This window comes from Spinacia oleracea, chromosome 2, assembly GCF_020520425.1.
Source record: "Spinacia oleracea cultivar Varoflay chromosome 2, BTI_SOV_V1, whole genome shotgun sequence".
Taxonomy (NCBI): domain Eukaryota; kingdom Viridiplantae; phylum Streptophyta; class Magnoliopsida; order Caryophyllales; family Amaranthaceae; genus Spinacia; species Spinacia oleracea.
This window is the reverse complement of record NC_079488.1, coordinates 54753640-54770979: the sequence shown is the minus strand read 5'-3', so window position 1 is coordinate 54770979 and position 17340 is coordinate 54753640. Positions and strand designations below refer to the sequence as shown.

The 17340-nt window shown below is 39.6% G+C and overlaps 1 long non-coding RNA gene across 1 annotated transcript; it reads right to left on the bottom strand.

The window, feature by feature from the left end:
* Nucleotides 1–4641: 4641 nt before the first annotated feature.
* Nucleotides 4642–6798, bottom strand: LOC130466937 (uncharacterized). The gene is made up of 2 exons (XR_008927100.1): nucleotides 6564–6798; nucleotides 4642–4902 (listed from the first exon to the last, which is right to left on the bottom strand). It is a non-coding gene; the product is annotated as an uncharacterized lncRNA (long non-coding RNA).
* Between the last annotated feature and the right edge of the window lie 10542 nt (nucleotides 6799–17340).

Genomic DNA, 17340 nt, shown 5'->3' with positions numbered 1-17340 from the left:
ACTTCTCTCGGTAAGAACATTCTTTAGACCGTAGGATTAGATTAGATCTAACCGCCAAAATAATACGAGAATAATGGTATTTCCGTAATATTTTGAACATATACCCTACCACTTCTTCCTCTTTCACGACCTTATTTTCTCTCTCTAAACTTTGTTTACACAAGGTACGTACATACCTGTGTGTTTGTGGATGTGTGTTATTGTGGAAACCTTGTGGAATATATTGATGAACTTGTTTATGTTGGAATTTCATGTTCAATGTCGTTGGATGAATGCGTTGAGCATAGAATTTTATTATGAGAACCATAACATGTTAGCATGGATGATTGATGCAAGCATGTCGGTTGGGAACTTTATATTATTTTATATATATATATATTGGTTTAGATCGATTGATCGTTGTTCCATTTTAGCATTTCACTACTTTATGAGGGTCGAGGACCTTGTTTAGCAAGTTGATAATTTACACCTATACAAAGGTGGTTAACCATTGTTAAAGGAAAGATTGAAATAATTGGAATGAGTTCTTGATTGATAACTTTGTGATCGCTTACTAAATTCCAAGATAAAAACAATTTTGAATACTTGTTGATTATGTGAATTATGTGACTGACGAGTCATAACAAAGTATTAATTGGTAAATCATGTAAAGTGAAACTGAATAACAATAGCTTTAGACTGTCCACGCCTGAAGTGACGGACAATAAGGAGTTGGGTCATGGATCGCCTATGGCTTTTTCTGGGACAGAATTGATCACCGGTTCTATTTTATTCAAAATTTCCTCGATATCGCAGGTCATTGGGGTTAAGGAGTCGCGCCGGTACCTCGTCTTTCTTAGTGAAGACTTCTAGTAGACAACCCGGTCCATTGACTATTTCAATTAAAATAATATTAATGTTATAAAAGTCTAGTCTAGTCTAGTATAGTCAAGTGTGGTCTTCGAGTTAATATGTTTTGGTTACCTTACTTATGTTTTATTAGTATCATGTTAGGAATATTTATTCATTGATTTAGTATGTAGTACTCAGCTTTGCTGATTACGTGCTTTGTTTGTGTGTGTTGATCATGGCTATGCCTTATTGATCCTGTGATGACCCATTTTGGTGAGCAGTCTCTAAGGATCAATAAGCGTTGTCCATCTACATGTTTGAAGATGATGCATCATTGGGTTCGGGACTAGAGAGCTTGTATTTAGTTTCGATTTGCTAAGTTGACTTTGGTTTGTTAAATTGGAATTTAAACTTGTTGAACTAGCTACATCGACTTTATTTTCGTTGATTGGTTTTGGAGTTAATTATGTAGTCGATTATTTATAAACTTAAAGTTAGTTTTATGTTTTCCGCTGCAAAATTTTGAATAAGCCGTTACCTTTTCACACGGGCGATAATACTTTGATAATTCTCTATAGTTATATTTATAAAAAGGGTTATTCTAGAAAAAGGAGAATTGTCGGGGTGTTACAGATACTGTTGTGCAGGCCCACCCCACCTAAAAATCATCTATAACTGGATAAAGTAAGCGGTGTGGGTAGGTGTTAAATGATCGAGTAATGAGGTTGATAAAACAATTGTGTGAGTGTTAAATGGTGTTCCTATCCAAGTGAAGGGTGGATGAGATAACTTTATATGCTTGACACAAGTGTTGAATGAGAATAAAAATAATTTTATCTATGCAAGTTTTTTCTGTTTTTAATTGTTTTAATAAATAAGATATCGAATGAGAAATAAAAAATTTATCGACCACCATTAATCTATCTATTATCTATCTATCTATCTATCTATATAATATACTAAAAGAGAGGAAATCAATGTGGTGATGACAAATGTCACTCATTGATTCGCCTCTCTTTTAGATATAAAATAAATTAAACAAAAAAATCATTTGTTAACTTTCACCTTAAAAAGTATTTGATTCTATTTTCCTAAAATAAGATGCCACCCAATACATGGGGAATATTTTGTAAAATCTTTTCCATATTTTGTTAACAAATATGATTATATATCTTTTTATAAACCAAAATAGGCTATTATACGGAGTACGTAGTAGGATATTTATAAAAAAATAAATTGCAGTAATCAACCGATTTGTACTTACATAATATATTAGAATACATATAATTAGAAAATCAATACAGTATAAATAAGAGTGTATAAAAAAAAGTTATTGTAGTACTCTATAATACTTTAACAACTAAATTCGATAATTATAGCCGCCAATGATTGTACTATTTTATATTTTAGACGTATTATATTTAGCAACTAAATTCGATAATTATCACCGCCGTTGATATGATAGTAATATTTTACTACTTTAAAAAAATTATGTAACTTCCTTAAACAAGAGAAAACTTGCGTAATCTAATCTATCTACTACGTAATTCCTCAATTTTTTAGATGCAACTCTTTAATTTTTTACATTAGCTTTTATATTCACACATCGCTCTACTTTTTTTTTTTGGATTATTATTCATATTGTATGTTGAACATAGTTATGTATTCCATAGCATTTTGTTGACTTTGTCTAAATATTTACATAATACTACCATTTTATCTATTAATCTATATACTATACTAAAGGAGAGGAAATCAATGTGAAGCTGACAAATGATCTCTTTAATTTGCCTCTCTTATAGATATACAAAAAGACTAAAAAAAAAAGTATTTGATTCTATAGTTATTGTTAACTTGCACATCATAAAAATATTTTATTCTATTTTCCTCAAAAAAAAAAAAAACATTCTACACATGGGAATTATTTTAAATTATATTTTCTATAATTTGGTAACAAATATGACCAATATAAGATTATCTTTTTATAAAAAAATTAATCCATTTTACGGAATACATAGTAGGATTCTTATAAAAATTTAAAAGTAGTCAACTGATATTGGATAATTATAATACAAATAAATTTGAAAATCAATCAAGTATATGTGATTAAGAGATAATTTTGTTTACTATAGTACTCTATAATATTTTAACAATTAAATTCGATAATTATAACCGCCATTGGTTGTACGATTTTATACGTAGTATATGTAGCAACTACATTCGATATTATCCATGCCATTGATAATAATAGTTTACTTTTTTTATATAAAAAAAAAAATGTAACTTCCTTAAACATATATTGCGTAATTTAATGTATCTACTACTATACTACTCTACTACTTAATTCCTCAAATTGTAGATAAAACTCTTTGATTTTTGTACTATATATTATATTCACACATCGTTCTACTTTTTCTGTTTTTTTGGTGATTATTAATACTATATGATGAACATAGTCATGTACGGATTACCCAATAATATTTTTTTGGATTATTATAAATACTTGCACAATGTTGTAATTTTTTAAAACTAATTTTTACTTATTTGATAGTTTAAGATATTAACAATTGTTACTTATTAACAACCTGTAATCCCCCGTAAATTTATAAACGTTATTTATATATTTTAACGTATATTTAATATATTTAAATAAGAATTTATGAATTTTAGAAATAAATATATAATTAACGTATATTTATTTTATTACATTTTGAATATTTTTAATGATTTATGAAATCAAAATAATTTTAGAATTTTAAGTTGAAAAGAAATCGAATTACGAAAACTGATTGAATTTAGAAAACGATCTTATTCAATTTTGGATTCGAATCCTGAAACTAAATTCCTAAGTCTAGTCCAATTGGGTAAAGCCCAATATTATAAACCCATAATCCATACTTCTACTCCACGTACAACAAAAAACACCAAACCCCTTCCTTCCTACTTCACGTGAAAAATCAAGAAAACCCCAAAACCCTTCTCTCTTCTCACTGTCGTTCTTCTCTCCTCACTGCTGTCCTTGCTGCCGCCGGTTAACCACCTCCTCGTCGCCGGTAAGTTTTGGCCCCTTCTCCTTCGTCCTCTTTCTCTTTCGTCCCTCTTCTCTTTTCGTCTTGCCCTAACCGTTAATCCTCCCTTTTGTTTCGGTTTCGCACGCAGCCAACACCATCACCGTTCGTCGCCGCCTCACCGCCAACCACGCAACGACGGTCAGCCACGCAGCCGGTAACTCCTCCCCTTCCTCTCCTCTTTTTCTTTCTCTACGGTCTTCGTTCTTCCCTTCGTTTTCCCCCTCCTAACTCGTGGTTGTTTGTCGTCAGCCCGAGCCGCGCAACCACCTTGCTCAGCCGTCGCTGCCCTTGCGACCACCTGCCGCCGTGACTCTATCCGCCGGCCGCCCAAAACCCTCCTCTTTCTTGGTTATTTCTTGAACTCAATCTAAGCAATTAAATTAAATTTTCTAATTTAAATGTTATTAATTTAAGTTATATTTTAATTAAATTGAATTTATGATTTTTATAATTTAATTAGAATTTCATATTTATATATTATGTTTAAATAATATATTTAATTTTCAGATTATCTAAATACATTGAAATATTAATTTTTGATTATCTAAAGTATGAATTTCAAGGTTTTAATAGTTGTAAATCCTGGTAGGACGATTGTGGATTATTAAATTTATTGTTTCGATGTTCTAAGAACGTAGATTGGCCTTGGTTGTAACACCCCCATAATCATCCCTATTTAAAACACCTATATTTGAGAATAGGGAAACATAGGGGTGTTACTGCCACGATGGAACGTATAAGGCAGATGAAATAATTAATTGAAAACCGGTTAACCTTTATAGTCTAACTTCGAAAACAAACAGCGGAAGTCTTAAAACAGATAGTCCAAAATACAATGCGGAGACCTGGATTGGCCCCTTATTAAATTCAAACTCCAACACAAGGAATAGATCAATTAAGTAGTTGTAATACATAAAAAAATCCGAAACCAATGTAATGTTCGAAAAAGGCACTTCAAAATCTATCCCCATGCATGCTTACTCACAAACCTGTAGATTGACTGCTCCCCATAATCCCAAATGAAATTATGGTTCACCGCAGGGCCAACATATAAAGAGACATGGCCAACAAAAACAAAGATCAAGTCAGCTAATGCTGGATACGTACTAAAGTAATAATAATTTAATATTAAACACCCAAGACACGATACTATTAAACAATGCACCTCAGGGCACGACTCTAACTTACCGTCTCAACCTTGATTTATGTGGATTTGGATTGGCGTTGGAATATGAAAGATTGATCGTAGGCCGTCCTTGACCGCACCTAACGATCCTATAAGAGTGTCGAAGAGTCCTAGACGTGCCTTCGAATATGTAACTTTAAACTTACTAGAGCGTCCTCTAGTACAACTTAACCTTGAATCAGTATGCATACCCCGAGAAGAGTCCTTGACGTACCTTCTCTAGGAAGTTTAACTACTTAGTTAACTCGATTTCTGTAGGTAAAAGCGCCCTAGCGCATAATAAAGAGTGCAGGATACTAATACAAAGATTGTCCCTTTACCCATACTACTACTCGAGAAACTATCTCTGAGAGCTTACAAGCCATTCCTTTAATTTCACTTTAAGTGCTTTAGTAATTTCCTTGTTATTCAATTATTTTAGACCTTGAACAAAATATAACTATAAAACATGAGCAACACGACTTCTCTTTTAGTTCCTTTAGGACGAGTAATCAAACAAATAAGACACCCATTATTAAGCCTTTAGTCCTTGGCTCGGAGGTTTTGAGAGACCTCTCACATACTATGTCTAAACTTAGTCTAATTGACAATAGTAAAACTTGTAAATACAATCATATTAAAGATCATGCTTGCTTCTTATAGTAAACAAACAACAACGACATAATCCCAAGTGTACGCATCACAACACATTCATTGAAATATAAATAATCTCAAGGCCTACTCATGCCACTAATACTACTAGTACATTCTAGGACTAGTACGTACTTTTTGAAGTACAAAAACAAACATCTTAACGGCAACGAGCTACAATCTCTCTTCTACCAACTTGATATCTAAACATTGTATAATAATACAATTAGTTTCTTGATTACATAAATTAACATTTAAAGTACTAAAAATCAGGTTTATACAACTTCCTAATAATTTGAATTTTAGTCTCTTAATGCTCCATATATACAAACAATAAGCTACTATTGTTCACATTGTAATCTCATCGTAAAAACTTATTTAAAACTGTAGTTTAGCTACATCCAAGACTGTTTTAATAATCTATAAGTCATTTAATTTTTCCTTCACAAAATACGAATTATTTAACTTGTAGTGTAACTTAGCATAAGAAGGTATCCAAAAGCTAATTTTGTATACACTATACATGTTGTTTTACCCTGATAAATAGTCGTAACTTACATTAACATCAAACTAACCATCACCAACAACATTTCAAGTCAACCCATTATAAATATAATTAGCCTCCATATGTTGTTTTTAAAACTAGAACAACCGACATCAGTTTGGGCATAGAAATCTTTAGCAAGAGAAGTCAGCCAATCAAACTATTTAATACCAGCAGCACTAACGACCAACAACAATATCAATTCAACGGCAGCAACATCAACAACAACACATTAAATCGCACAAACAATGTCAAACTCAATCGAACGAACAACATCCATAACCCACGAATCAGTGCTTACCTTGTTTGTTGTTACTGCCGTGAGCGTAACAGGGAGCGGGGAAGAGAGGAAGGCGAGAAGGAGACAATAACCTACGATGATGACGTCGGTGGTAGCGAACATGAGTAGAGCGACGACGAATAGAAGGAACAGCGGCCCAGTTAATAAGCGTAGACAGAGACTAATGAGAAAAAGGGTTTGGAGGTTTTTCTTTATTTCTGTAAAACAAATAAAATGATTTTTAATTTAATTTCAGTATAAGAATATTAAGTTAAACACTTGGTTTTCCTTCATAGAACTTCGTAACCGCCCATTTCCTAAAGTTTTCTAAGCATCGATCTATTCGAATGTCTAGGGTCTAGACTCATTCGAGAATTAAATGGAAAAAGATTTTAGGTTCTTAACCATTGGTAAAGCTGAGCGTTTTAAACTCAATGCTTTATGATCTCAAAACTACAGTGTATTTTGAATTCACAAGCACCAATTGGTTTGCCATTCGAATTTGATATTCGAAAACAACCATAAAAGTCGATATAAGAAACGTACATTTTAAATTGCTCACTTTCTCTCATTTCTGTGAATCGTTCTTGGATTCACTACCAATCGAGGAAATTTGCTGTTACATTTCTAAAAGGTTTTACTGCAGTGCAAGATATTTAATTATAAACACTAATTAAAACATACATTGAAGCATGCAAAGTCTAAACATTTATCATAAATAATAACTTGAAAATTAAAGCAATCATGCAATTCAAACAAGTTATTAGCATTTTATTCGAATTTATTGTTCCGGCAGGTGTGAATAAAATGATTCCAAGACCCTAAAACCATTGAAGAATTAAGCACATTATGTATTTTGACTCAATTCTAAAATATTCTAGGTAAGCAAAAGCCTTTTGCTAATAGTCTAGAAACTACTCTTGGTTGATAGGTACGTCTAAGAACTTATTAGGTAAACCTATCAATTTTGCCACGACATAAAAGGACTCCTTACTTATATCGTTGAGTTTCACCAAAACTAACATGTACTCACAATTATTTGTGTACCTTACCCCTTTAGGATCAATAAGTAACACCTCGCTGAGCGTAAAACTATTACTAGATTGATGTAAAGGTTATCCAAGTAAGTGTTATTTTGGCATGGCACCTTTTAACTCAATTTTTAAGTTTGGAACTTAAGGCTCTTACTATGTTGGTTAGATTTTAAGTGAACTAAAATCCTTAATCATGCAACATAATCAAGCCACAATCTCATGCATATTTAAGACATATTTAAAAGCAATAAATAACTTAAAGCATGCATAAGATTAATGTGATCTAGTATGGCCCGACTTCATCTTGAAGCTTCAACTTCAAAGTCCGTCTTGAAAATGGTTGGAAACTTCGTCTTGAATTTCACCGTGGGAGTGTAGACACCTACTTTTGTCCCCATTCCCGAAAGGGAAAGGTTCGATGATGAAAGCATAAATCTCCACTTGACAACGCATCTCCTATAAAATAAACGAATCTCAATTCCTCTTTTTATTTCACCCGAAACCTGATATTTATAGAAAACCTTCTATTTATGGAAACCTGCTAAAAATAGTAACTGCCGTAAAAGGTAGCATCTAAAAGTGGCAAATCATAAAGGATAGAAACCTGTCAGAATTAGGTGTTGCATTCCAATAAATCCTAAATGAGATAGAAAACTACGAGAATCCTATTCCTAATATGATTCGGAAATAAGAGTTACGTATTAATTAAAATCCTAACGAGCCTAGAGTTCGTAACGGGCCCAGACGCATCCCGTCACAAGATTAATACGCACTAAAAGACTCGATTAAGTCTCAAACACTACGGATTTCAGGAATCCGAATCTGACTAAGAAAACAGCCCAGACCCTATTTTCAACGCCTGGCTCTGGGCGTCGAAATCTTCGGCGCCCAGGCCTGGGCGCTGAAAATACCTGGGTACGTGTTTTTTCCTAATTCTTTATGGATTAGAACTCTGCAATTCTATCTTTCCACGAACTCTTCCCTATAAATACAACCCCAAATTCGACGTGAAGGGAACACACACAACACACAATTATATTATGAGTATTGACTCCAACCCTTAGCCTAAGCCTCACGCTGCGAAATTGTTCACGCGTTCTGTCGCAATCGATCCATAAATCGAACAGAACGTATCCTGTCCCATAATTGAGATTCGTTAAATAAAAAGGAGAAATAGCAAAGTCAAAGTGGTTAGTTTTCTGAGAACCGTGACGCACCTCTCAAGGGTGCGTCGTAATGTGTCCCTTCTCGATGATTTAATTGCTTTCCTCGCCCTTTTTATGAACTGTTAAACTAACTAAATCTGATTGTTCTATCACGCCTAACAAATATAATATTTTTGGGAAATTGGATTATCATGCTAGGTTCCCTAATGCTACTTAAATCAGATAATCGCGATCGATCTAGTATTATATGTTGCACATTGCTAAAATCAACTCAGATTAGTTTAATAGTTAACGCATGTCCCTTCAATTATTTATGCTGAGCTAGTAAGGATATCCTGCCTCTGGAGTTATCGACGAGCGAAGTACTCCTCTCGGTAGTTACAGTCCCCCGAACCCTCAATCTCTACCTTGCGGGTGTATGTTGAGAGATCCCCACACCAGGGATCACAAGGGAACCTACGGCCGTCGTGGTCAAACATAATTGCACTCCCTTTATGTCACGATAACCGGGTTTTGTCAGTTTTTCTCATTGTCGTTAAAAACTGAATGGCGACTCCTATATTACTAGTCAATTGGGTGAAAACTCACAGGAAATCCAATTACACTTGATTGAATAAAAAGAATCGTCACACCCACGAGGGACGAGGTCACGCATTAGCCTCGCGCTTTTTCGACCCCCTCACAGTGGCGACTCCACTGGGGATAGTGAAGGAAATACTCGTGCTTGTAGGTAATCAAAATAGCCGAAGGGTGAAACGATCCTACCCCGCGTTTATTTCCCCATCAAGTTGGGACGACCTGAAAATCAGCATATTAATGTGAACGGGCAGAACCGCATGACGAATCATGGCTCCCTCGGGAGTTGGGACTAAGGATACCTTTTTCCGCCAATAGGGGGTGCATACGCCGCGCATGTTGCCCACTCGGTACTTGTGTAGGTAGTACACCTATCCCGAATCCAATCGCTCGCTCATTAGGTCCCTCTCGCCTGCATGCCCCCTTGACTTGCACTTGCGGGTTGGCCTCTTGGGCGAAATTCGTCTGTTGAAGACACTACCTCGACCGGGGCATGTGTTGGATCTACGATAGAAGCGGTATCAAGCCAGGCGCAAATAAACTACCCATAGAAGCCTATCATAAACTACGTGACATATTTAATTTTCAAATCCATGTTTGTAATGTAGTTACGTGTAGCGAAATATGTGATTGTGTGCGACAAACTATCCTAGAAAACCGACGACCTTAAAAATTTCCCAAACATTCATAGACTAATTTGCCAAAGAGTTATACCGAAACACGTGTTCCGCAAACCCGAATGGTCGCACAAAAATAAGCGACGCTCGGGACGGCCTGTAACGAATCCTACAAACGCTGCTACGCGTAAAGGACGTTATTAGGCAAGCACGCAAATCGAAGTCGCATAAACAGAAGACAGAAAACGAGAACCAGCCAGGGACGCATTTTCAACGCCCCTGGCTGGGCGCCAGAATTTCTCACGCCCCTCGCTGGGCGCTGAAGTTGCTGCTTGGCCTTCTGGTCAGGCGCAGCAGCCTCGGTGCCCGCGCGAAAGGAAATACGTAGCGCAAAAAAAATGTTCGTAAAAAGAATTGCTACGAGGGCGTAAGAAAAGCACTCGATTTCAAAAGCGACTCGTGAAAAAATTAATAACTCTTTGCGTCGTTGTTAGGCCTCCTACGACGGCAATGCTCGACACTAAAAGTTGACCATGCAAATAATTATGAATGTCACACGGGCAGAGATTTTCGAAAATATAAAGAGTTCAAAGTGCACACATAGCAGTCCAAATATACTAGTCCGACTTAAGGGTAGTCATAGAATGTCTAAAAAAACCGACTCACGAAACAAACTAATGTGTCTTCTACTCCACAACAATAATGCAGGGCCCCTGAGTACTTGCCCGTGATAGCCATCAAGGAACACGATGGAAGAAGCATATCCCAAACATCTATACCTAGAGGTCGCACAAACCCAAGAGATGCATGCTCTGGGACACGACCCTTTACATTCTCAAAGGCCACTCGCCCCAAAGAATCATGCTATGCCAAAAACGCTCCCCAACTCACATGCTTTCGGGCTGTTGTTTGGGTTAGAAAAGAAAAAAGCGAAGAAAGAAACAGAAATTATGGCATTAGCTCTCCAAGACGAAGTGTTCGATCCTACTAAATTGATCGCTCCATCACCCTCAAAAGATGACCAAATCCAACGAGGGTGGCGCAAGACTTTCAAATGGACTAATGCTCGTGGGATGAAGTTCAAGATATCTGCGGGAGAGGGTCCGATGTACGAAGAATTAGAGTCTGAATCCGAGTCTGACTCCGAGTCCGAACCTAGAAAAATTGTAACCCCTCCCAAAAATAGTTTAGACCCGGAAATCTCTACTCTGGGAGATCTTTTTGATGTAATGCTTCATGACTTTAATAAGATAAACAAAACTTTTGAGTATGTGCCGCTTAAAAATCCGAGTAATAATGCAGAATGTCTCGCCACTAATGAGCACGAAAAAGAGCCAGAAGAGGAATATACCGAACTAATAAAAGCTGTAAGTGAACAAGAACTCAAAACTCCTATAATTGAGGACACAGAATCGGTAAATATTGGAACAAAAGAAAATCCTAAAATTATTAAAATAGGCCTCACCTTAACTCCCACTGAAAAGGCCGATCTAATCTCCACTTTGCGGGAATTCGAGGGTGTCTTTGCTTGGTCCTACAAAGACATGCCAGGAATAGATCGAGAAATCGCTGAGCATAAAATTCCGCTAGATCCCAAAATGACGCCAGTAAAACAAAAGCTACGGCGGCTCAAACCAGAGATAGCCTTGAAAATAAAAGAAGAAGTCACTAAACAATTAGACGCCGGCTTTATAAAAGTCTCCAACTACCCAGAATGGGTGGCCAATATTGTCCCCGTAGCTAAAAAAGATGGACGAGTGTGAATGTGCGTAGACTTTCGAGACCTCAACAAAGCCAGTCCTAAAGATGACTTCCCTCTACCTCACATTGACATACTAGTACACAACACCGCAGAGCACGCGCTCCTCTCCTTTATGGACGGGTACGCCGGATATAATCAAATACTCATGGCAGAAAAAGACATGGAAAAAACAACTTTCATTACCCCTTGGGGTACATATTGTTACACTGTAATGCCTTTTGGTTTGAAAAACGCGGGGGCCACCTATCAAAGAACAGCCACCACGTTACTCCATGACATGATACACAAAGAAATCGAGGTCTATGTGGACGACATGATCGTCAAATCTAAAGACCGGCACGGTCACTTCCCGGCACTTAAAAAGTTCTTCACCCGAATCTTGAAATATAACATGAGACTAAATCCACAAAAATGTGTGTTCGGGGTAACCTCAGGAAAATTGCTAGGATATGTTGTTAGTACGCGTGGAATCGAGATTGACCCATCTAAGATCAAAGCCATTACCGAAATGCCCCCACCAAAAACTGAAAAACAGATAAGGGGCTTCCTAGGAAAGCTGCAATACATTAGTAGGTTCATTTCCAAGCTTACTATGACTTGTGAGCCAATATTCAAAAAATTAAGAAAAGAAGAAAAGGTCGAATGGGATAAACAATTCCAAACTGCCTTCGATAAAATCAAAGAATACCTAAGCAAACCACCCGTCCTCTCCCCGCCTTTGCCTGGAATCCCTTTACGCCTATACCTAACCGTCACGGATACTGCAGCGGGAGCTATGCTCTCACAGTGTGTACATGGATCCGAGCGAGCCATTTACTACTTGAGCAAGAAGTTCATACAGTACGAGATGAGATACACAGAACTCGAGAAAACCTGCCTCGCCCTCGTCTGGGCATCCAAAAAACTCAGACATTACCTATTGGCCCACACTGTTCATATAGTGTCACAACTAGACCACTTAAAATACATGTTCGAAAAGCCCGCCCTAAATGGTCGCCTGTCCAGGTGGCTAGTCATGCTCTCAGAATTCGATCTAAAATTCATGCCAGAAAAAACAATCAAAGGAAGAGCGGTAGCCGAATTCCTGGCCGAGCAGGCCACGAATGAGGAAACCACGGAAGCTTACCTCCTCCCAGACGAGGAACTTCTGATGATACGAGACGACTATTGGACATTATACTTCGATGGCGCGTCCAACCAGAAAGGATGCGGCGTCGGAGTTCTCCTAGTCAGTCCCGAAGGGGCCCATATACTAATTTCCGTCAAACTTGACTTCGAGGCCACAAACAACGCCGCCGAATACGAGGCCTGCATAGTTGGGCTAGAGGCCGCAGTTAGCCTCGGAGTCAAACATCTACAAGTCTTCGGGGATTCTTCCCTAATAATCAACCATATATCCAAAAGATGGAAGGTCTGAAGCACTAGTCTCTCAAAATATCAAGCTCACTTAGACCAAATAGTCGAGCAATTTGAAAAAAATCGAGTATACGTACTTGCCAAGAGACGACAACCAATTCGCGGATGCACTAGCGAAGCTAGCTTCAATGCTCAACATCCCGAATGAATGGGACGGAATGACCCTTTGGGTCGAGCGAAGGAAAGAGCCGGCTTATTGCTGTGCCATAGACTCCGAACCTGAAAACACCGAAGAAGAACCATGGTACACGGACATCCTTTGTTACAAAACAAGTGGGGAATTCCCCCCAAACACCTCCCCGCGAGCACAAAAGGCCCTACGCCTCCTCGCTTCACAATATAGCATAATTCTGGGAGAACTGTACAAATACACGCCGAATAAAATCAAGTTACTTTGTGTCCACCAAAACCAAGCCCAAAGACTAATGGAAGAATACCATAACGGCGTGTGCGGACCCCATATGAACGGAAAAATGCTATCCCGAAAAATATCCCGCTCAGGGTACTATTGGATCACTATGGAAACCGATTGCCATCGCTTTGTAAAAACTTGCCCAAAATGCCAAATCTTCAGTAACCTTAACCATTTGCCTCCCTCAGAACTATACACCTTCACTTCTCCATGGCCCTTTTCCACCTGAGGTATAGATATAATCGGCAAGGTAACACCAACAGGCGTAGGGGGACACGAGTACGTTTTAGTCGCAATTGATTACTTCACCAAATGGGTAGAGGCAGTCTCCTATGCAAAATTAACGGCCAAACATGTCGCTCGATTCCTAGAAAAGAACATATTCTGTCGATACGGGGTTCCACATGAAATCATAAGTGACCAAGGTTCCCACTTTAGGGCCGAAGTCCAAGTCCTGCTCGAAAAATATCATGTCAAACACCATAAATCCTCTCCCTACAGGCCGCAAATGAACGACGCGGTAGAGGCGGCCAACAAAAATATTAAAGTCATAATCGAAAAGATGGCCGAAAATTATAAGGATTGGCCCAACAAATTACACTTCGCATTATGGGGCTATCGAACCTCAATCCGCACCTCCATTGGAGTAACACCCTACTCCTTGGTATACGGAATGGAAGCAGTTCAACCGATCGAGTTGGAAATTCCCTCCCTCCGGATCGTCCTAGAAAGCAAGCTACCCGAAGCTGATTGGGTTCAAGCTAGGTACGACGAGCTCGTCCTTTTAGACGAACGGAGGTTGAGAGCTTTACATCACGTGCAAGTGTATCAAAAGCGCATCGCAAGGCAATTCAACAAAAGAGTCAAACCTCGAAATATCAAAGAAGGCGATTTTGTATTAAAAGAAGTCCGCGCACCTACTACGGACCCTCGAGGAAAATTCCGGCCTAACTGGACAGGACCATATTTTGTAAAGACCATCCTACCTGGCGGAGCACTCCAACTAGCTGACATAGATGGAGCGGAATTCGCTAACCTCACGAACTTAGACCAATTGAAAAAGTACTATATTTAAAATCCAGTCCGGAGTTAAGGCATCTAATAAAACACGTTAAGACTCATAAGCAAGCATTCAGTACATTACTCTAAGCAAACGGCATAAAACTCGATAAAGTAGGAAAAGCGAAGGACAAAACTTCAACGCCCAGGTCTGGGCGCTGTTATTTTTCACGCCCAGGCCTGGGCGCCGATATTTCTTTCGCCCTTGAACGGGCGTCATTCTCTCTTGCCACCTATCCTCCCGATTCTGCAAGTGTTCGTACTCCTTTTTCGAACCATCAAAAGAACCACGAACACTTGGGGGGGAAACAGACGTGTAATGAACACCGTGTAATGAACACCCTTTCAAAAAAAAATTCAAAAGCTAGAACTACGCGCGACCTGATTCTGACAAGATACGTAGGCAATCCTTATCAAGGATTCGGTCCATTAAAAATTAAAAAATAATAAAGTCATGCAACGCATCAAGAAGAAAAGATATTGCAAAGGGCGCTATACCCTAACCCATGCACGGGCAAGACCAAATAGAATGAAAAACAAAGCCACAAGAATTTTCAGGAACAAGCCCAACAAAGGAGTATGGCACGAGTCGGCAAAAAACAAAAAATAGTGAACATGCATATGTAATACCCCAAGTAGTCGGTTAGTCTAAAAATATGTGTGCACTCTTGTATGAACTCATTATTTTTACGAAAGTCTTTCCCTTTTCAAAATTCGTCGTTGGTTTAGAAAGCTAATATTACTATAAAATGTTAAAACAAAGCCCACAGAAGGCTCAAAACATTCTTTCACCAAAAATCGCAAAAAATATATATACATGCGAATACAAGAATGAATATGTACAAAACAGGAGGTAAGCCTAAGACTCGTCATCGGCTCCATGTCTCCAAGCCTCGCCGGTCCATCCACTCCACTCCCCGTGGTATGAGGGTCCCCAGCCAGAATCACCCCAAAAATGAGGCTATGACTGCAACTTGGGGCTAGGCTCTCGGGCCACCGACACGGAACGTCGCCTACGCTCCGGCTCGGACCTTTCCCCGGAAGAACTCACCCCCGCGTCGGAACGGCGATGCCGTAGGGGTGAGTGCCGTGCTCTCTCTCTCTCACGGCCGTGTCCCCCGCCCGAGGGACCCGCGTCGTCGGCCCCGGCGCGTCCAGCACCCGTCTACAAGAAAAGACAAAAAAGAGAGTGAGTAACAGAAAGCCAAAACAAAAGGTACAGATCAAAAGAAAAAAGAGGGCACATTACCCGAGTAGAGTGGGGGCTCCTGCAAGAAAGTGCAGATCGGGCTCGAACCAACGCGGACTTCAACCGGTTGATCACCCCCACCATCGCGTTGGTCGTACGGGCCGGAACCTGAAACAGGAATATTAATAACAAAAAAAGAGAGAGAAAAAAATAAATATAAGAAGAGTGCACAAATAAAAGGTGCATACCGCCTGTACTACCTCAGGGAGCGGAGCATGGAAAACCCGGTCTTCCGGGAAAGTCTCCACAATCTCGGATCCACTCTCTCCGGTATACGAGATCCGAGCATCGGGAAGCACCCATCCCCCCAACGAAGGGTCAGGACACTCCTGCACAAAACACAGTAGACATAAACACATGGGCACGAGCATGAAAACACTAAAATCAATATGAAAAGAGAGGGCAACTTACAGCGCCAGGCTCCGGGAGACGAAGAGAATCCTGGATAAACTGGTAATAGCTAGCTCCCTCTATCACCAACTCCGACGCCGGCACGCCAGTCCTCGAGTGGACCCTCCACGACTCGCCTATCGAGCGAGTAGACAGCATGGTCGCAGGCGGAGGCCTAGGCACTGAAAAAGCCCCGACCGTCTGCATACGTACCCGCTCTCCCAGGTACTAGACAGGGTCCCGGCGGCCAACGAACAAGACCCGCATCTGGCTCAGGGCATAACTATCCCTGACCGAAGCATGAGTACCCCTAAAAGAGAGCCATGGGGTCCAAACCACCTGTTTTTGTACAAACACGGTTAGATCTCGCACATAGAAAATAAAGAGAGTGACGAAATACGAGACAGAGGATAAGATTCTGTACATGCTCAGGGTTCCCGTCCCGGATAAGATCCCACACGGTATCGGGCGGTGGACGTACTGTCAGCTTCTTCTTCCAACCCAACGGCGACCGGAAGGGAACTCCAAAGGCCTCTGCCCCTTTCGGGGAGCCAGCCAAGGTAAGTGCTCAAAGGCCCACAACTGCAAAAAGAAAGGACAATAAAACATCAAAAAAAAGAGGCCCGGTGAAAGCGAGAAAACAAAAGAAAGTCTAGGCACATACCTCGATCAAACGCGGCACTCCCGCTAATGTAATCACAAAGTGACGTCTACTCGGATCCGAGTCGCGCACCGCCAAACTCATCTGGCCGACGAGCGTCGCATAGCCCAAATCGCCCCAACGATAGTCACCCAGTGTAGACACGTCCTCCACCAGGCCTATCCACCTTGGGTCAAAGGTGTCAGTGATAGAAAAGTGGAAGTAATAAAATGGAGGTAGAACAGCCGAGCCTGTCTCGAAGGAGACTCCTCTACCCCATGCTCTAAGGCCCACATCAGGTCAGCGAAAGGTATCCCACGGGGCTGGTACGAAGGTAATCTCCTACCCATCCACGAGCCCAGGAGCCTGGTACCCTCATCAACAGTCGGCGATGGGCCATCCGACCTTAGACGAACGGGGTTCCCTGTAAAGTTCAAGCCCGTCAAAGCCGTGTAATCCTCGGGAGTGATCGTCATC